The 20,841-nt window shown below is 44.1% G+C and overlaps 1 protein-coding gene across 2 annotated transcripts in view; it reads left to right on the top strand.

The window, feature by feature from the left end:
* Positions 1-248: 248 nt before the first annotated feature.
* The window catches only part of SLC5A9 (solute carrier family 5 member 9), a 763,977-nt gene continuing 743,384 nt past the window's right edge, over positions 249-20,841 (top strand). The window contains exon 1 of one of the 2 annotated variants that reach the window (XM_069232706.1): positions 249-363. The gene's annotated coding sequence lies outside the window, so the exon portion shown is untranslated. The remainder of the gene's footprint in view (positions 364-20,841) is intronic. The other variant, XM_069232707.1, reaches the window with a different exon arrangement.

Genomic DNA, 20,841 nt, shown 5'->3' with positions numbered 1-20,841 from the left:
GACCCCTGGAGGTAGCGCCCACCCCCCACGCCGCGGGGGCTGCGGCGAACTTTGGTACGCCACTGTCTGCCACAGATCACAAGCAGCTCTGTGAAGGAAGACTACTTGTCAATGACCTTGCATTATGTACAAGCTGCTTTGAGTGACGATTCTGTTTTGAGATTCATTTGATTAAACAATTAAACAACTAGTGCACACACTGTATGAAGGAACAGCTAGGTTTGCACAACGTGCGATCGGTTTTGCTTTGTGGTTTCTACTATTTAAAGCTCTGCCCGCCTGCTGAAAGTAAGTTACAGGCAGCTACACCTAAGCAGGCGCAAGACACCGACCTGATGTGAGTCAAGGAGCGAACTGTACAAGGTAAGCGATATGTAGATATATGTCAGAAAAAAGCAAAAGGTGATCGTGAACTATATTGTGCCTGAAACATTTCCGATTGTTAAGAGAATGTACGTCCTGCCGAAAATAACTGTTTGATTCCATGCAACAATATCACCTTTATACCATTACTTTCTGTTTTATGTGTGCAGGCTGTCTATACAACTTTTCGCAGTAATATATAGTGCTGTTTCTGTTTCTTGATGCATTTTCAAATGAGGCGTGATTTTTCCAAGCTCAGATAGAATAAGTCATGTGGAAAAGGTGAACTATGCAGGCAACATTACAAAGGGAGCTAACCAGTGTTTATCTTTCAATAGACGAGCTGTAATGCCAGCAAGGAACCTCAGTGTAAAGCTCTGTACGGACAAGCCTCGGCTGCCCATTGGCACAGACAGAAATAAAAGTGCACGAGGGCAGTGGGGCGACCCCTGCTTATGTGACCTGTTGGTTGTCGCAATGGCTGCAGCATTATCAGGTTTTCAGTATCAGTTTCACAATATCGACTAACTCTATATTGCACTTTAAGTATATAGGAGGAAGGAAATATTTACTATTCTTAACTCCAGATCAACTTACCCCGACGATATAGAGCTAGTGTTAGTGCGTCGTTCAAGTAGTTCCCACCATGTAACCCCTTACCGATATAAATAAATTGCAATAACAATCAATAGGAGTCAGTAATTTCCACACCCCATGACCTCGCAGCCATGAATAACCACACCTTTATGTAAAAGTTAGAATGTTTATTTCCCTATATTAACAATGCTAATGTGATGTAAATTAGTCTCAAAATCAATTGATAAACATACAGAAACAACACTGGCTGACCAAAGCTGCGAAAGAATCGCAATCTAATCAAAGCTTGAGCCAGTACACATTCCAAGAGTACAGTACAAATTAATAGCAAGAATAACTGTGCAAACAAAATAACATACATTTAGTTTCAGCAAAGAAAAGACACAAACTGTGATTACATGTAGCAGGCATCATCAGTGAGAACCCAAACTAACATCAGATTAGAATAGCATGTTTGGGCTTCCTGCAAAACAATTTAGTCAACACAAATTTGGAAAACATCTAGCTATGGCTCTATCAAAATTAGCGGTTGTAACCTAGAAACAAAAGCAAATAGACATAACAATCAGTAACATTGTCTTTATACCTGTCCTCAATATGGCTCAGCAAGCTGTGACAGTCTTCGTCAACAGAACATCAGTTCAGTCAGTGAGGCATCAGGATTCAGCATTAAAGTACAGAAAAAGCAAAGTCTCCTTAAGCAATAAATTTAAGCATGTCTCTTCCCCGGACGGTCAAGAAAATAATGGTGTAGTGGAAAAAGGAAAAATGATGACCTCTTGGTGCAGTCTGGCTAAGTTAGATTTCCTAAATCTACTTCCCACATCCTCATTGGTCAAAGAATCGTATGTTTGCAGTTACTCCAATGAAAATAAAACCCCAAATCTACAGGTTTCACTATACACGGTTCACGTGTCGATGACTGGCTCCTCTTCTCCTGTTCCCATCGCTTTGCTTGTCAGGTATCAATGTTGTTGCAGCTTATGCTCCAGCCAATGCATCCACACTCTTCTCCTGGGAAGGTCAGTCTTACACACACAATATACAAAGTATCCCTAGCTAGTACATCATCGTCTAGCAAGCAGTTCTCATGAGAAAGACTTTCAGCTACGAGCACTTGGTCAGCACAGTGGAAAATCACAATTTAGTTCTCTAAGCAGCCATTTTATAAGTTGTTTAAGAAATGCAGCTTGACATGAGGCCGTGCAACTAGGCCCAAGACATTGCTAAGTTAAGGCCTACGATTAATAAAGCTAATACATAATGCATAAACCTTAATATGACATATTACTACATTACTAAAACATAAACTCAACATTTCATATTAATAAGCTATTAATAAGTACACTTTGTGAACAATGGCGGCCACTCAGGTGGGTGTGACTTTCAAATGCGTGCTTTAATTTTCTCTCAGTTAATTCATTTTCTATACAAATTCAACACTCAGAATACATGAATATTCATTAGTAAAATTCTGCGTTAACAATCCCTTCTCCGATGACTAAGGCCCTTATAAAGAACATGGTGGTCTGGACCGCCATGTCGGTGGTGGCGGTCATTGCCGCCAACGGCATGGCGGTTCAGACCGCTATATTCTGAATGTGGCTGAACCACCACGGTTCAAACTTTGCCCCCGCCAGGCTCCCGCCACCAGGCAGCCTGGCGGTGGCAGCATTTCAGATCCACCAGCAGCTCTGCCCTCCAGATAATGAGTCATATTTCACCAGCCTTTCCCTGGTGGCTTACATTGCCAGGGAAAGGCTGGCAGAATGAGTGACTCAGGCCCCCTCGGGGCCCCTTCACTGCCCATGCACTTGGTATGGGCAGTGCAGGGGCCCACATGCACAGCCCTGTCACGCATTTCACTGCCCGAATTACGGGCAGTGAAATACGTAACGGGTGCTGCTGCACCCTCTGCGCTGCCACATTGATGCCAGCAGCATTTGGAGCCGGTGTCAATGTTTAGGCCCTGTTTCCAGCTGGGCCGGGGGGCATAAACACTGTTTCCACCCGTCAGCGCAGCTGGAAGTTCATTATGTGGCCGGTGGGGGGTTCTTCGCACTGGCGGTCTTCTGTTGACCGTCGGCGCAGATCTCGGCGGGGTAACCTGCCGAGATCATAATGAGGGCCTAAATGTGTCATCACATTAAATCTTCCTACACACATTTTCTGCTTCCTCTAAAATTCTGTCATCTCTAACCCCTCAAATCTTTGTTCCTTTTTCAAATTTTTCCTAAACAAATCTTCCCTTTTCATTTCTTCCCTCCTCTGATCCTTTTTCATTTTCTTCAATTTCATCCTCCTACACAAATTACCTATTCCCCATGCTCCAATTATGCAAACTACAATAATTAATATCACTTATATGATTTTCAATAGTATCCCTTTCCCAATGTTGCTGAGCCAATATCCCACTGAAACAAATCCTTTACCAACTTTCTCCCAAACACCTATTTCTTTCAATTCTTTCAAATCAGTACTTTCATTAGTCAGATTAGTAAGCAAGCTTCTAATTTCGTTACTATTATCAGGAATAAACGAGCAACAATGTCTTGAATTAAGCATTTTGAAAACTCTGCCATCTTTTGCTAAAAGAATGTCCAAGGCAAGGCATTTCTGAAGAGTCATAGATCGTTCCGCAGCCAATTCTGTATCTATTAGGACCATGGCTCCTAAAAATTGTCAACATGTCATCCACAATAGTAGACAACCTTTAAATATTTACCGAATTCAGAACAACTCCTACTTAAGGAATAATTTCTCCAAATATATCTCCCACTATACCAGAAGGAGACTCTCTTTTCTCTAATGTGATATAACTCAGTCATTTTTGGAAATCTTTTCAAGTCATCAAGTTCGAATATCTTTGGGAAAACTATCCCCAAACAACATGTGCCATACCATCCTCTATATATCCCAATATAAATGTCCATTTACACTGAAACAAAAACACATGTCTACACTCACTCATTCCCCCAAATAAAGTGTTGGTGCGAGATTTAGGCCTATCTACACAGGTTTCCTACGTGTTGCGCATCAAAGCTAATGTTCCTTGTGTTTTTATTTCACTAAAAACATAATCATTTCTAAAAGTCCTTTACTCTAAACCCTTTTCTAACTTCTCCTTTAATGCCTTTCTCCTGTCATCTGTCTGATCTAAGAAGCTCTTTTCTAACAGTGTAAGCAAGCATGTCAGGTTGTTTCTGTGCGCATAAGCTGTGCCAAAAGTTAATGTAGGTTCAAAGAAACCTCTCACCAATACGATATAATTGCCATTAGCTACTCTACTCAGATATCTAATTATAGAGACAAAGAAAAACACAGCATCATGGTTAAAATAGAAATATTGGATGTACTCCTGGTTATAGAATCTTGTTAGTAACAAACTACAACTTATCCCATAAGTAAGCAGCAAACTATGATAGGTAACTCCTTCTTCGATTGATGAAAGAATCTGCGAACACATATAACAATTCTTCGCATCCTTTGTCTCAACATACTCAATAAGCAATAGTAGACATTAGAATAAAGTTCCTCTTGTGAATTATGTTCGTACAGATACCTCTCATCTATCCTAAACTTTTCTATCGCTGTTAATGCAGTAGTTGTCTCTAAAGTTGAAGCATGGTTGGCTTTACTCTTGTCAAGAACAGTCATACCCACAATCAATATCATGCACAATATCACACATACAATTACCAAACTAATACTCATGTTTACAGCACCTGGTCTTCCTACCCTGCTGGCTAATGTTACTCATGATCTCTAAAAATTCGGGAAGTAGTAGAAGAGAAAATTTAGAAACTATGCGGCAAAAATCAAAAACAAAAAACTTCAATCTTCTTTCAGCAATTATTTACAGCTTTCAGTCTCACTTTCTGGGACATTTGTCAAAAATTGGTTTAGCAGCTTGTCAAATCAGGTTATCTTTGTCAAAATTATGTTTCAAAAGTCTTTTTCGGTAACTTTGAACCGTCTCTTTTTCTCTGTACTTTTTCTCAAATTTGTCTCAACAGTTCAGTTCATTGATTTCCTTCAAGTGCCAAAATATTGACCTGGAATGTCTCGATCAAAACAAAAAGACAAAAATTATCTTTGCCATTCACTTGTTGTTGCAAACACCCATTCAGGACCTGCGTACCTTTGACTTGCTATTCTCTTTCTTTTCAACTTTCGATCTCCATTCAATTCTCCTTCACCTAGGTCTTCTCTTCTTGTCGTATCTATTTCTTCCTCGATTGTTGTCACATCGACTGCTTCCTTTCTCTTTGCTTGTGGCTCTGGCCACTTATCTTCTTTCAGTAGACCTTTTGTCAATGCTCTTTTCAGTGTTGAACTTGAAACCTCTTCTTGCTGTGCAGGATTTTCTCTTGACTGACCTGCAACTGGTTCAGGAGGAGTCAGATCACACTGGCTTTGATTTGCCTCAACTCTTTCCCGCTTGGGGTCTGGCGTTTACTCTGTCCGTCTCTCAAAATCATTTACTTCTGGAAGAGCCCTCCTCTGACTAGACTCTCCTGTTGCATCAATTGAGACTGGTTCACTGTCACTCTCCTGGAAGTCTTCTCCTTTGTCTCTCACAGGAGTGACTGAACCGTTCTCAGCGTGCTCAGATCCAATCTCAGTTCCTCTTTCTTCTCTTTCCTGCTCTGAGGCTTGTTTGGTCATTGTTGGTACTCTCAACAACTCCTCTTCATTGTCCAGAGGAAATGCCACTTTTCTCATGTGGCTGGCGTGTATCCAGCTCGGAACTCCAGCACACTTCACAGCTGTGGTAGTGATCAGAACTACCTAGAAAGGACCACAACCCAGTCACCAGCTCTCAGGTTGTGTTTTGGATCTTGGATCTGTCGCAGTGTGGTGGCTTCCACCTGCTGAGAGAAAGAACGAACCACATCAGCCAGTCCTTTGCAGTAGTCCAACACCATATCATCTGTTATGTTCACAAGAGCATTTGCAGGAAAAGCTGGCAAACTCATTGTTCTGCCCATGAGTATTTCATGTGGTGACAATCCTGTCTTCTTGTCGGGTGTGTTTCTCATTGTCATCAAAACTAAAGGTAGTGCATCAGGCCATTTCAGATTTGTGGACGCACACATTTTCGCCATTCTTGATTTCAAGGTACTATTCATCTGTTCTGTTAGTCCTGATGCTTCACCGTGGTAACTACAATGAAACGTCTGCTCAATGTTTAAGGCTGCACATAGTAATTTAATTACTTCATTGTTGAAGTGACTTCCCCTATCTGATTCTAAGGAGATTGGAAACCCAAAACGTGGTGTCAGTTCACCAAACAATAGTATTTTCGCTACTGTGAGGCTCTCATTTCTTTGTGTATGGTATGCTTCAAACCAATGACTGAAGATGCAGACAATCACCAACACATATCTCAACCCTCCACACACAGGCATCTCAATAAAATTAATTTGCATTCTGCTGAATTGACCTCCTGCTCTTCCAATGTGACTCAAATTGACCACGGTCCCTTTTCCCGCGTTCATTTGTTGACAAATGACACGACGATGGCAAACTGTTTCAGCAACTTGTCTAAACCTCGGATTTAACCAATTTTGTTTAAAGGGGCGAATCATGGCAGCCCTCCCAGCATGTGCTTGTCCATGATAATACCTAGCCATTTGAGACAACAAACTGTTCGCCATAACCAATTGACCTTCTTCTGAAACCCACAATTCATCCTGTCACTGTACACATTTCATTTTGCTCCATGAACGCTTTTCCTCCCTGTCAACATTATTTTGCAGGGTTGTCAATTCTTCCAATGTATCTATTACATGCAATGCAAAACTTGGACACGTTTCATCTTCTTCAGGTAACAATTCCCACTTATCTTTGAACGATGTACAGTTCAATGTGCAAAACCTTGAGACCTGATCCGCATATCCATTTCCCATTGACACAAAATCTTTCAATTTCAGATGTGCACTACATTTCACTGCGGCAATGTTTTCAGGCATTTGGATAGCTTGCAACAATTCTTTAATTCTCTCACCATTTCTCACTGGTGAACCAGAAGAGGTCATGAAACCTTTCTGTGACCTCAACTGGCCAAAGTCATGGACTATTCCAATTCTATACTGGCTATCCATATGGATGGTAACTTTAAGCTGGGCAGAAACATGGCACGCTCTAGTAAGGGTTACCAGTTCCGCTACTTGTGCAGAATATACTCCTCGAAGCCATGACGCTTCCAGTATACCACAGATTGTGCACACAGCATATTCTGCTCTCAGTGTTGTCCCTTAGACAGGAACCATCAACAAAGATAATTTGGACATTTTATTCCATTTGGGCGTCTCTAATGTCAGGTCTCGGTTTTGTACACAAATCAGTTACTTCAAGGCAATCATGCTCAATGGCTTCCACTTTTTCAATGTCAACATTTTCATTTGGAAGTAAGATTACTAGGTTAAGCACTGAACATCTTTTCAATGACACATTAGGTGACCCTAAAATACGTCTCTCATAACGAGTTAATCTGGCACCAGTCAGGTACTGGGTTTTCGTTTTTGTAAGTAGGAGCTCAATGACGTGAGGGACCATAATAACCAAAGGGTGTCCCATCACAATGCCTTCACACTGTGTGAGGCTCTGTCCAACCACTGCAACTGCACTCAGACAGCCTGGTAAAGCTGCTGCAACTGGGTCTAAAGTAGCTGAAAAATATGCTACTGGGCGGCCTACACCTCCATGGACCTGCGTGAAGATAGACAAAGACCATGCATCACGCTCATGACAAAACAACGTGAAAGACTTTGCGTAGTTTGGCATATCCAAAGCCGGAACACAGACTCTCTATCAAATCAGAAAACGCTTTCATACAAGCCTGATCTAACACTAGGGGATCAGTGACCTCTTTGTGAGTCAGCTTCTGCAAGGGCTTGAAAATGACTGAAAAATTGTGAATCCGTTGATGACAGTAGCCTACCATCCCTTAAAACATCCTGACATCTCTCTGTGTGACTGGGGGTCTCATCTGCAATATGGCTGTGACCCAAGTATTTCACTTGTTGCTGACAGTATTGTAATTTAAATGGGGACACTTTATGACCATTCTTTCCCAAATGTTTCAGTAAGGCAATCGTATCATACTTGCAGTCTTCCTTCATTTTGGATGCAATCAACACGTCATCAATGTACTGTGCCAATGTCGATTAGAAAGGCAATTACAGTGACTCCAGATTCTATTCAAGATCTGATTGAATATGCAAGGTGACTCTGAAAACCCTTGAGGAATTCTACACCAACAGTAAACTCGATCCAAGGATTTGAAACAAAAGAGAAATTGACTATCCTCATGAAGAGGCACAGAAAAGAAGGCTTGTGACAAATCTATGACAGTGAACCATTAAACATCACATGGAATCTGAAACATTATCGCAGCTGGATTTGGCACCACAGGGCAACATTTGATCACAATGTCATTTATTTTTCTCAGGTCCTGGACAATTCAAACTTTCCCACAGGGCTTTTTTAATCCCACTATCGTTAAATTATATGGGCCGCTCAACACTTCTTTCAAGACCCCTTGGTTTACAAATTCTGCAATTATTTGAGCAACCTTTATAAGAATATCCTGTGGCATGTGATACTGGGGAATGTGACGGAAAATTGTTTACAAGAACTTTAACTGGCTCAACTCCCTTTATCAGGCCAATCTCTTTTCCTGTCAAATCCCACACTTTCTCTTTAACTGTTCCCTGTAAATCAGGAGGAAGCTCCTTCACTGTGAATACTGGAGATAAATTAATCAGGGGGTACTCCTCATTTATAGTCTCACACTCAGTCTCTGAAGTCGGGTCATCCTCATCATCACTGTTCGTCTGTATAATAATTCCGTCATTTGAACAAGCAATCGAGCATCTGGTTTCGCTCAGCATGTCTCTCCCCAGTAGGATTACTGGGCTTGAATCACAGACTATGATCTTGGGCAATCCTTGAAGGTTGCAAATGGTAACCTAGACTGGTTCTGTAATTGGGTTGATTAAATACTGATTCGCTACTCCTACAATCCAGACTGTCTTTCCTGAAAGGGGCAAGTTCTGGACATCTGTAGTTCTCACTGGGGAGCGTGTAGCTCCTGTGTCAACGTAGAATGAAAACTCTGTGATCCATGACTTTTCATTCCACATAGGGACCTTTCTGATCTACCTCTAAGGAAGCTGCATGCACACATTTCTCTTCATCCAAACTCTCGCTCACCCAATAATTGTTTATTCCATTCTCACTGTGTAACGGGAATTGGTGTACAGTGTTATTACTTTGGTTAAACTTCTGACCTGTGAGGAAGCATCATCTGCTCCCATTCCATTGGGACTCGAGGTATTTGAATTTGCTAACTAGGTAGCATTTCAACCTGCTGTTATAATGACTGCATCTGTACACGTGGCATTTGCACCTGCTGCATGGGTTTAAAATGTTTTTGGATTATGACCTCTCATTCTTGGTCCTCTCAAGTTTTGGAATGAATTGATGTCAACACCTTCCTGTACCATCATCGGACACTCCCGCTTCCTATGTCCGACTGCTCTGTAAACGTGACAAGGCAACAATCTCTTCATTCCCTGCACATCATTCTGAACCACTACAGTACCCAAGTCAGTTCTACAGTTTACATTACCTCCGCGACCTCTACCTCTCATCTGATTCCGAAACACCACATTTCCCTGCTGCTGCTGTTGTGGAACATTTCCCTGCATCCCTGTTTGTGACACTTAATCTGCATCACCATCGCCTTTTCTTTCAGCTTTCTCTGCTTCAATTCAATCTCATCACTACAGTACTTTGCATACTGAAACACCTCATCAATCGGCTTTGCTTGCTAGCAAATCAAATGACTCTTAATCATCTGGCTAATTTCAGGTCTCAATCCTTCCACAAATATGACCACAAAAAGAATCATGTCTTTCAGCTCAATTGTCCCTGTACCACTGTAATGCTTGTACGCCCGCAACAATCTTTCATAATAAGCATGGATCACTCTTTTGCTTCCTGAGCTGTCCTGTCTATTCTCTGCTAGTCAATGTTTTGGGGCGAAATTCTCATCTGAAGGAATTCAATCACTTTGTAATATTTCATTACCTCAGGAGATGGCACACTTGTAGCCTGATGTCTCTCTGGTTCTCTTGTCAGTCAATCTATTCTCCTCTTCCACTACATCCACAAATCAGCTGGAACTACTATCTTTAATAGAGTGTTCAAGTCCTTCCACAGACATTTTGCAAGTTTTACGAACCTGTCTGTCTGCTGGAACCATTCTACTGGTTTCTCTCTCAACCTAGGATAGTCATTTGTAAAGGACAGAATGTCACTTTTGCCACAAGGGACATGAACAAAATTCCCTCCTGGAATCTCTATTATTGGTCGGATTTTTACTGGATCCTTATTCGCTGCACATTTGCATCCAGATCCGCATAATACCTTTCCGTTTTATCTTTCTTCTTTAGCCAGCTGCTTTCCCACTTGTCTTACGCTCTCCATGTCTGGACACTTTAGATTAACTCCCTAAGGTGAGCCTTCATTCCAGCAGATCTCATGCGTTCAAAGTCTTTTGTGTCAAAATCTAACCTGTAACTCCTTTTCAAATGTTTTGTTTTCTCTATTTCTATTCCGTACGTCTCTGCCAAGTCTTCTAACCTTTGATGTACCTTGCTCACTTCCCTCGTAATTTTCGGGCACAGATATCTCAACTCTGCTTCAGTGTAGGACTCTAATCTGTTCACACCAATAGCTCCTTCAATGAGCTCACCCGCTTCCATTCCTAGTCTTGTATAGTTCAAGTGCTCTTCTCCTCTAGGAGCACTCTGCAGGGTATTCAGCTTGTCTAACCATTCAGTCAATCGCTGGGCAGTCAGACCCTGCAACTAAACGTTGCTGGCCTGGGCATGTGACATTGGTTGCACAACTACCTCTGGAGTCTGTGGTGTCAGTAATTTCAGGCTCTGACCAACGTTCAACCCTATGACAGGATCAAGGGGGGCTCCGAATGGCCTAAGGTCTAGCAATGATCTTGATCTGTCAAAGGTCTGTCCCACAGGAAAGACTACTTGGATATTCTCATTAGGTCCTCCCCTCATTGCATTCTGACTCAGGATTCCCAGTCCACTTGGACTGTTATTCTCTTATGCAAACGAAGGTACACTTGGACCAATGGTGACAGATACAGATACAGCATCTGGGCTTGGTCTGATACTCAAGTTCTGTGAGTGGGTAATTCCTGTATCCTGGCTCATCAGTGCAGGTATATATGACTGTGTCCCTATTATCGGAGTGTACCTGGGCATGGCTTGTGACTGCACTTGGGGCAGTAAAAGTAGAGTTGGCTCTGTCTGAACCAATATCGGTTTCAGGAAAACCTGTCCTGTTGGCACTATTAGGTTTGGGGCAGTTTCCACAATGGGTACATCAGGGTAAACTCTCTGGACGTTTGGCTGTGGCACCTGAATTTGTGCAACTCGAGTATTAGGTGCATTAAGACTGCTGTGCATTGGGCTCTGTGTCATGCTAGGATTAATCTGCACTGGACTCAATGTCACATTAACCTGTGGCGCAGCTGAAGGATTTACACTGGTGACCAGACCACTCTCTTGTGCTGCATACGGATGGGGAATGATTTCTCAAGAACTGCAAAATAAACTCATCATCGTCTGACTCTTCCTCAAGCGTAAAAGATCCTCTAGACTCTTTTGATCTCAGCTCCCCACTTTCGGAAGGGCTTCTGTTTGTCTCCTGGTAGCTTTCCTTCCTTCTCTATCACTTTCCTGTGTAATCGCAGAAAACAATTTAATCCCCTGTAAAGTCTTGGTTCTCCAAAACCTCTGATCACCATCTAGCCTCCGATAGTGTCTTTTCTGCCTTTCTCATCCTCCTCTGAAATTTCTGTTGCTGTTGCTGTCTGGCTACAAATTCCCAGATTGGAAAGGCCTCAAACTGTGCTGATCTTGAAGGGGGTTTCAGATCATACAGCACCCTCCTCAGATTCTCTAAGCTCCTCAAGTTAAATGTTCCGAGGGCAGGAAACGCTAAGCTCCCATCTTTCTTTGTCACTTTGCACCTCCGTTTCAGCCAAAGACATAGTGCAGCATCCTTTTCTTCGATTACAGTGTAAGCTGGTGTACCTTCTGGCGGTGCAACATACCCTGTACACGTTGTAATGTACGCATGTCCCCTTAAAGCACTCTTTAAAACAAATTTAAAATTTCATTTTGTGCAACCTTTATTTTATTCTAAATCAAATCGGGAAGTGACTTTTAATCCCAGAATTCTCTTCACCCACCTTGTCAACCATTGGCGCTTCACGGTTGTCTGCCAATTCGTTCGCGACCCTTCACGCTAACCAACCTATCCCAGCGCAGCTCCAATGACGTCACACTCACACGTACTGTGGCTGACAAAGTCTTGCGACTTGTCCTTCCAAACTCAGATTCACACTAAACAAATGCAGTTTTATTGAGAGCACTGAACAAAATCAAAACCCAATTTGTCTGTTTACTATAGGTAGGGTAACACATTCACTTCAGAAACTTTACAGATTTTTCACTTACGGCATTTCGCTCTAACAGCTACTCCCTCTTTCTCCATTTCCCTGATTCGCAAGCAAAATTTGACCACCAAATTTCACTCTCAACTGATAAATGGGTCTGTCCTAGTGCACATAGGACTCACCAGATCTCAGTTGAAAAATTATTTCACTCACTTTGACTCACACTGTGACTTGTTGACCACGCCCGATCGACCAATTAAACCAGACAAATTACAACAGAAACCACATGTCTCATACACTTTTTAATATACTCCGGAGTCTTAGTCCATGCCTGGTCCGTATACCAACAACCACTTGGACAATTTTTTAGCACAAAGGGCCACACACATGTGAAGTTCGGCAACTTCCCTACTCTCACACTTCGAAATACGCACAATCCTTCTACAACTTCATTTGTAGTAAGCAAACTATCTAAACCATCACAAACATCAGAATTCACCTGTGATTTGAATAAGCTGTGCAAGCACAAAACCTACTTCATTCACACTGTCACTAGAATGCCAAGAACATCCTCAAACATTGGCAAGTTCCAAGATTCTGGGAAAGTCATTTTAAGTATTTAGGGGCACATTTTCTCTCCACGTTGCATCATTGAACCTAAAAAAATCCACAATTTCACCCAATCTATGAATTACTCTGCTTTTTGTAGGATACTAACACTTATCCTACTACTGTCTCTGGAAGCACCTGTTATTTCTCGCTTACTGTTTCTGTGACCAAATACCCCTCTACCTATCTCTGGAGCTTATCATAGGCTTTTAAGGAAACAAACCACATACCGAGCATTTATGATAGCCTCTGAAGGAGACAAACTATGTACCGGCCTTTATGATGGGCTCTTAAGGAGACATACCATCAATCTCTGCTACCATCTCTGTTAGCGTGTTGGACCTTATTAGGTGAACTTACAAGGAGATGTGAATAGGCCGATGGACCTTTTTACTGCGCTTCGAGTAGGTACCACCATGTAACCCCGTACTAATACAAATCAATAGCAATAACAATCAATGACATCAACAATCAATAGGAGTCAGTAATTTCCACACCCCATGACCTCGCAGCCATGAATAACCACACCTTTATGTAAAAGTTGGAATGTTGTTTTCCCTATATTAATAATGCTAATGTCATGTAACTTAGTCTCAAAATCAATTGATAAACATACAGAAACAACACTGGCTGCCCAAAGTGCCAATAGAATCACAATCTAATAAAAGCTTGAGCCACTACACATTCTAAGAGTACAGTACAAATTAATAGCAAGAATAACCGCGCAAATGAAATAACATACATTTAGAATTCAGCAAAGAAAAGACATAGGGGGTCATTCTGACCCTGGCGGTCCAAGACCGCCAGGGCCACGGACGACTGAAGCACCGCCAACAGGCTGGCGGTTCTTCATAGCCCATTCCGACAGCCGCGGTCAGAAAACCGGGTCCGGCGGTTTCCCGCCAGATTTCTCCCGGCTGGGCGAATCCTCCATGGCGGTGCTGCAAGCAGCGCCGCCATGGGGATTCTGACCCCCTTCCCGCCAGCCTGTTTCTGGCGGTTTTTACCGCCAGGAACAGGCTGGCAGGAACGGGTGTCCTGGGGCCCCTGGGGGCCCCTGAACTGCCCATGCCACTGGCATGGGCAGTGCAGGGGCCCCCTAACAGGGCTCCAGTATGCTTTTCACTGTCTGCCTAGCAGACAGTGAAAAGCGCGACGGGTGCAACTGCACCCATCGCACACCTGCAACACCGCCGGCTCCATTCGGAGCCGGCTTCAGTGTTGCAGGCCGCTTTCCCACTGGACCGGCGGGCGCTTTATTGGCTAGCGCCCGCCGGCCCAGCAGGAAAGTCAGAATGGCCCCAGCGGTCTTTCGACCGCGGAGCGGCCATATGGCGGTTCCCCCCAGGCGGGCTGTGACCGCCGCCCGCCGCGGTTAGAATGAGGGCCATAAACTGTTATTACAAGTAGCAAGCATAATCAGTGAGAACCCAACTAACATCAAATTACAATAGCATGTTTGGAATTCATGCAAAACAATTTAGTCAACATAAATTTGGAAAACATCTAGCTATGGCTTTATCACGATTAGCGGTTGGTACGTAGACACAAAAGCATATAGACATAACAATCAGTAACATTGTCTATATACCTGTCCTCAATATGGTTCAGCAAGCTGTTACAGTCTTCATCAATAGGACATCAGTTCAGTTAGCAAAGCATTGGGATTCAGCATTAAAGTTCAGAAAAAAACAAAGACTCTTTAAGCAATAAAGTTAAGCATGTCTCTTCTTGAGACGGTCAAGAAAATAATGGCTTAGGGGACAATGGAAAAATGGTGTCCTCCAGTCTGTGCAGTCCGGCTAAGTTAGATTTCCTAAACCTACTTCCCAAATCTTTATTGGTCAAACAATCACATGTTTGCTGTTAGTCCAAAGAAAATAAAACCCCAAATCTACAAGTTCCACTAATACATGGTTCACATGTCGATGACTGGCTCCTCTTCTCCTGTTCCCATCGCTTGGCTCGTTAGGTAGCAATATTCTTGCAGCTTATGCTCCAGCCAATGCATAAATTGTCTTCTCCTGGGAAGGTGAGTCTTACACACACACTACAATATACAAAGTATCCCTAGCTAGGACATCATCTTCTAGCAAGTAGTTCTCTTGAGAAAGACTTTCAGCTGTGAACACTTGGTTAGCACAGTGGAAAATCACAATTTAATTCTCTAAGCAGCCATTTTATAAGTTGTTTAAGAAATGCAACTTGACATGAGGCTGTGCAACTAGGCCCAAGGCCTTGCTAAGTTAAGGCCTACGATTAATAAAGCTAATAGATAATGCATAAACCTTAATATGACATATTACTACATTAAGAAAACATAAGCTCAACATTTCATATTAATAAGCTGTAAATAAGTACACTTTGTGAATATTGACGGCCACTCAGGTGGGCGACACTTTCAAATGTGTGCATTAATTTTTTCTAAGGTAATTCATTTTCTATGCAAATTCAACACTCAGAATGCATGAATATTCATTCTAAAAAGTTAGCGTTAACACTAGTTGGCTCAAAAATATTGCAGGTCGATATTTCAACCACCATAGTCTGACCTAATCATCCACATTGTCAAAGAATGTAAAGTAATATGTTAGATCCTTGATGTTTGTTTAAAAAAAAACTAAAAAAACTGTGCACCTCAGTACAACTCAATCTTTCATGTTAATTGCACAGTCAGCAAATATATGTTGCCTCCTGAATTTTATGTAACAGATGGACATTTTGGATCTCATTGGAATGAGGGACAATATACTAACTACATTTTTTTACCTGATCTAAAGTGCACAAAACTACATTTTGCACAGTTTGAAGAAAATTGTGTGGACACAAATCATTAGAGTGTGCAATTAACACCAGAGTTGGAATAACTGAATTGATGTGTGCACTCAAATCAACATTTGCGATAAGGTATATATTGAAAGCAAGTCTGATCAATGCACTGACACTCACTATACGAGTAGCACTTAGAGTTGAAGGTTGGAAAGAGAAGGAGGATAACATAAAGAGCTTGGTTAGCAAGCAGTTCAAATTACACAAAAGATCTCCAACCTTTCTGTATTTAAAAAAATAATGAGACATTCACACTTATTGAATAAAAACTTGTCTTCAAGAAACCTGACACAACATCATCCGAGGAGTGAATAGCTACATATGGTGATACTGCATCTACTTGTCTACCAGTTACTCTTGTTTACAAGCGGCAGACTAACATTCAGCTTCTACTGCAGACTCCTCACAACCTAGGATTTCTCTTTTGTTGGCCAGTAATCAACCTCTAAAAACATCTCACCCCAGCACATAACGCATTGTAAACTTTGCAGAGGACAAAGACAAAGAGAGAAGGAATGACAGATGAACTTTTTATTTATTTATTGGTTTATCAATGATATTCGAGACTTTACATTGTTTCACTGAGCGAATCATTATCATCACAAACAGTGTTGATTCACATATAATTAGCCATTACGTAGCCAGTGTTCTGCCAAAGAACGCCTCGTGACATAAGCTTATAAACATCTTTTACAAACAGCAAACATAACCAGCATGTAAAAAATATAACATTCGTGGAATTATGGGGGTCATTTTGACCCCGGCGGGCGGCGGTCGCCGCCCGCCTGGAGGGAACCGCCATATGGCCGCTCCGCGGTCAAAAGACCGCGGAGGCCATTCTGGCTTTCCCGCTGGGCTGGCGGGCGACCGCCAGAAGGCCGCCCGCCAGCCCAGCGGGAAACCCCTCCCCACGAGGAAGCCGGCTCCGAATGGAGCCGGCGGAGTGGGCATGTGCGACGGGTGCAGTTTGCACCCGTCGCGTATTTCAGTGTCTGCTAGGCAGACACTGAAATACACAGTGGGGCCCTCTTACGGGGGCCCCTGCCGTGCCCATGCCATTGGCATGGGCACGGCAGGGGCCCCCAGGGGCCCCGCGGCACCCCCTACCGCCATCCTGTTCCTGGCGGGCGAACCGCCAGGAACAGGATGGCGGTAGGGGGTGTCAGAATCCCCCATGGCGGCGCAGCAAGCTGCGCCGCCATGGGGGATTCCAAGGGCAGCGGTAAACCGGCGGGAGACCGCCGGTTTACCCTTTCTGGCCGCGGCAGAACCGCCGCGGTCAGAATGCCCTTCGGAGCACCGCCGGTCTGTCGGCGGTGCTCCCGTGGCCGGTGACCCTGGCGGTCACCGGCCGCCAGTTTCAGAATCAGGCCCTATATGTGTTGTAGTAGGAAGAAGTCTCTGCTATTAGTAGTACATGAAGGAGCATCAGGGGACGAGAGTTCTTGGGGGATGTGTACAGCGGAATCATATGTGGTGCATAAAGGAATATAGGCCCTCATTCTGACATTGGCGGGCGGCGGGAACCGCCAAATGGCCGCTCCGCAGTCAGAAGACCACGGAGGCCATTCTGGCTTTCCCGCTGGGCCGGCAGGCGACCGCCAAAAGAGCGCCCGCCGGCCCAGCGGGAAAGGCCCTGCATCAATGAAGCCGGTTCCGAATGGAGCCGGCGGAGTTGCAGGGGTGCGACGGGTGCAGTTGCACCCGTCGCGATTAGTGAAAATCTCTATAGGACCCTGTTAGGGGGCCCCTGCACTGCCCATGCCTGTAGCATGGGCAGTGCAGGGGCCCCACGACACCCCTTCCCGCCATCCTGTTCCTGGCGGTAAAAACCGCCAGAAACAGGATGGCGGGAAGGGGATCGGAATCTCCATGGCGGCGCTGCTTGCAGCACCGCCATGGAGATTCAGCCCATGCAGGGGAAATCTGGCGGGAAACCGCCGGATTCCCTTTTCTGACCGCGGCGTCAGAATGGGCTGGGAAGCACCACCAGCCTGTTGGCGGTGCTTCCGTGGTCGTCGACCCTGGCGGTCATGACCCCCATAGTAACACTTATTTTAATGGGCATCTTCCCTATCAAGGGGGATGTAAATCATTTTTGGCCTCCACGATTAATACTAGAGGGTCCGAGCGTTCCCCACCTTTACAGATAATTTTGCGAGCTCCAAGCCAACTAATATGATGCGCCTCTGCTCTGGTTCAAATTAGCAGGTCCTTTAACCATTGGTATATGGCTGGAGGGGCCAGAGATTTCCATGCCATAGCTATCCTTCGTTTAAAAAGCACAAAAGCCAAGTCAATAAATCTATGAAGGTATTTATTATCTGTCTTACGGGGGCAAAGTCCCAAGAGGCAAGAAGTAGATGTGACAGGGAGGACATGCATGGTCAAGTATGATACTATTTTGGAAACTGTCCACCAAGAGGTTTGTAAAACTGGACAGTCCCATACCATGTGATAAGGTACGGTACGGTACAGCGTGGGCAACCCGGGTTGAGTGAGGGAAACGTACATTCAATGCGATGGAGGTCCAGATAGGCTTGATGTATGTAATTAAATTGTTTAAATCTGAACCTAGCATTTCGAGCTATCCACTTTACAGTCTGTAGGGCCCCACTCTATTCCATGTCAGTCAGTGGTTGCAGCAGCACTGTGTTCCACTTCTCACACGCAGTCTGCATAAGGTATGGTTCAGGTGTGTCGACCCGGTATGAAGCCTGACTGATCAGGGTGGACACATTTTTGATATACAGGAAGTAATCGATTTGTCAAGATCTTCCCGAATGTCTTGCAGTCCATATTTAGTAAAGATAGGGGTTGGTACAACCTAACATCTAAGGGATCCCGCCCGGTTTAGGTAGCACCACTATTAAGGCCTCACATAAGGATTCCGAGAAGCAGCCCCTCTCAAATGCCTTTTGGAATACCTCCAAGAGTCGTTGTGTGATAGCAGTGGAGCAAGTGGCATATTATTCAACTGGTAGGCCACCTGTGCCTGGTGTTTTGTTACAAGCAATTTAGGAAATGGCCTCCTTGATCTCTTCTATGTCAATGGGTTCCTCGATAATCTCTTGTTGGGTACTGGAAAGCCTGGAAAGGGATACTCCACCTATAAACTTCTTCACACACCTCAGATGTGGAGCTGCAGGTCTCTCATAGAGGTTTTGATAATAATCCCAGAATGCATCATTAATATCCATCTGCGAGGTAACTATCAAACCATCAGCTAGGCTAATCGCCATAGCCGGGGCACTGTGGTGTTCTGCCCAAAGGAGCCAAGCAAGCAATCTACCCAAGCGATCTCCCTGAGCATGTTGTAAAGCCATCCGTGTGCAAAAGTCATGATGGTCCAAGGTGGATTCCGCCTCGTTGTGGCGGAGACGATAATGGCGAAGCTGTGAAGGTGATACAGTTTGCCCAGCAACCTGTACCTCTGTTTGATGCAAATCTTGCTCTGCCGCAGAAAGGTCACGCAACAGCTGCTGCCTAACCCACCATGTGGCCACCACACAGTGACCACGGATCGCTAACTTCCATGGCATGAGAGGAAGCAGAACCAGAAGTGCCTAATGCACTGTAATAGTGCATCATGGAATGGTGGGTCCAAAAGAGCCTCCGATTGGAGGAGCCAGTTGGGGATGACAGGGTGTTGTGTGCCCCATAACAGAGTCGCCACCAGCGGGTTATGGTCTGAGTGCGTTTGTGCTAGGTACTTCGATCGATTCAAGAGAGGGCCAGTCTGGGTAGTGCCGAAAAGGATATCAATCCTGGTATGTAGGTCATGAACAGGTGAGTAGAATGAGTACTCGCAGACTTGCGGGTGGCCCAGATGCCACACATCAAAAAGCCCCATATGGGTGCTCCACCTTCTTAAGTGGCAGGGGGTGCGGCTGCTCGTAGCAGAAGACAGCGGGGATAAGAGCGATCCAGAAGTAAATCCAGGATGCAATTAAAGTCTCCCCCCATATCGCCGGAGTTAGTGGGTCCCGAAAAAACGCTGGTGTAAGAGGCTCTAGAAAGTGTGTTTGAGTAGCGTTAGTTGCATATATTGCTTCTAAATTGAGAGGGGTCCCATCCAGTTGACACTCCAGTATAACATGAGGGCCTTCCGTATCTATCTTCTGGGCAATTAGTGCAAAGGGGACTCATGGACCCAACTAAGAACCCCCCTCTCATAGGCAGATGTAATAGTACCATCTGCTTGTCCTTGCCATCTAGACCGTAAATGATCTAGTTCTGTAGCCATAAGGTGTGTCTCCTGGAGCATTGCAATGTGAACCTGTCTGCATTTAACATATGAGTACACTCTATGGCCTTTAATAAGGAATGCCATGCCCCGCACATTCCATGTCATAATTCTATAGGGCGGAGTATACTCCCATGGCAGGGTTTTAGGTATCATGTCTAATGTAGTATATGTGAGAGGTAGCTATTGGGCAACCAATTGCTCCCCGATCCTCAGGATCCCCCTATTCTCGCACAAGAGAAACATCCCATTTTTCATCCACAATGTAAGTCTCCCACGTTTAAAGCAACAACTCTGTGTCGAACAAGGCAGTGTAAAACAATGTAACACAAGCATACAAATTGAAAAACACCCCAAATGTAGTAACAATCCCACCAGGGCCGAAACCTTGTGATATGCCGCCCAATACACGTAACCATTTGCAAAATAATGGTTGCAATGATAACATAGTGAATAACGTGTCCAAGTGGGCATAGCATGGGGGCTTGACTTGCAAGTGCGTTCCAGGGCACCGTGTTGAAGCCTGGGTCCTTGTATGAAGGGTTCCAAAAAATCATCATCAGCTAATAGGCCCTGTCAACCACAGAGACGCACACAGGAGAAGCAGTGGTAGTGGTTCAATGGCTCACAACAAATGGGAGGCGGCAAGTCAGATAAATTCATCTACAGAGCCAGGGGTGACATGGGGAACCCCAGC

The sequence above is a fragment of the Pleurodeles waltl genome, chromosome 4_2 (assembly GCF_031143425.1).
Source record: "Pleurodeles waltl isolate 20211129_DDA chromosome 4_2, aPleWal1.hap1.20221129, whole genome shotgun sequence".
Classification (NCBI taxonomy): Eukaryota; Metazoa; Chordata; class Amphibia; order Caudata; family Salamandridae; genus Pleurodeles; species Pleurodeles waltl.
The sequence above is the reverse complement of the archived record's forward strand: the minus strand, read 5'-3'. Positions and strand labels throughout refer to the sequence as shown.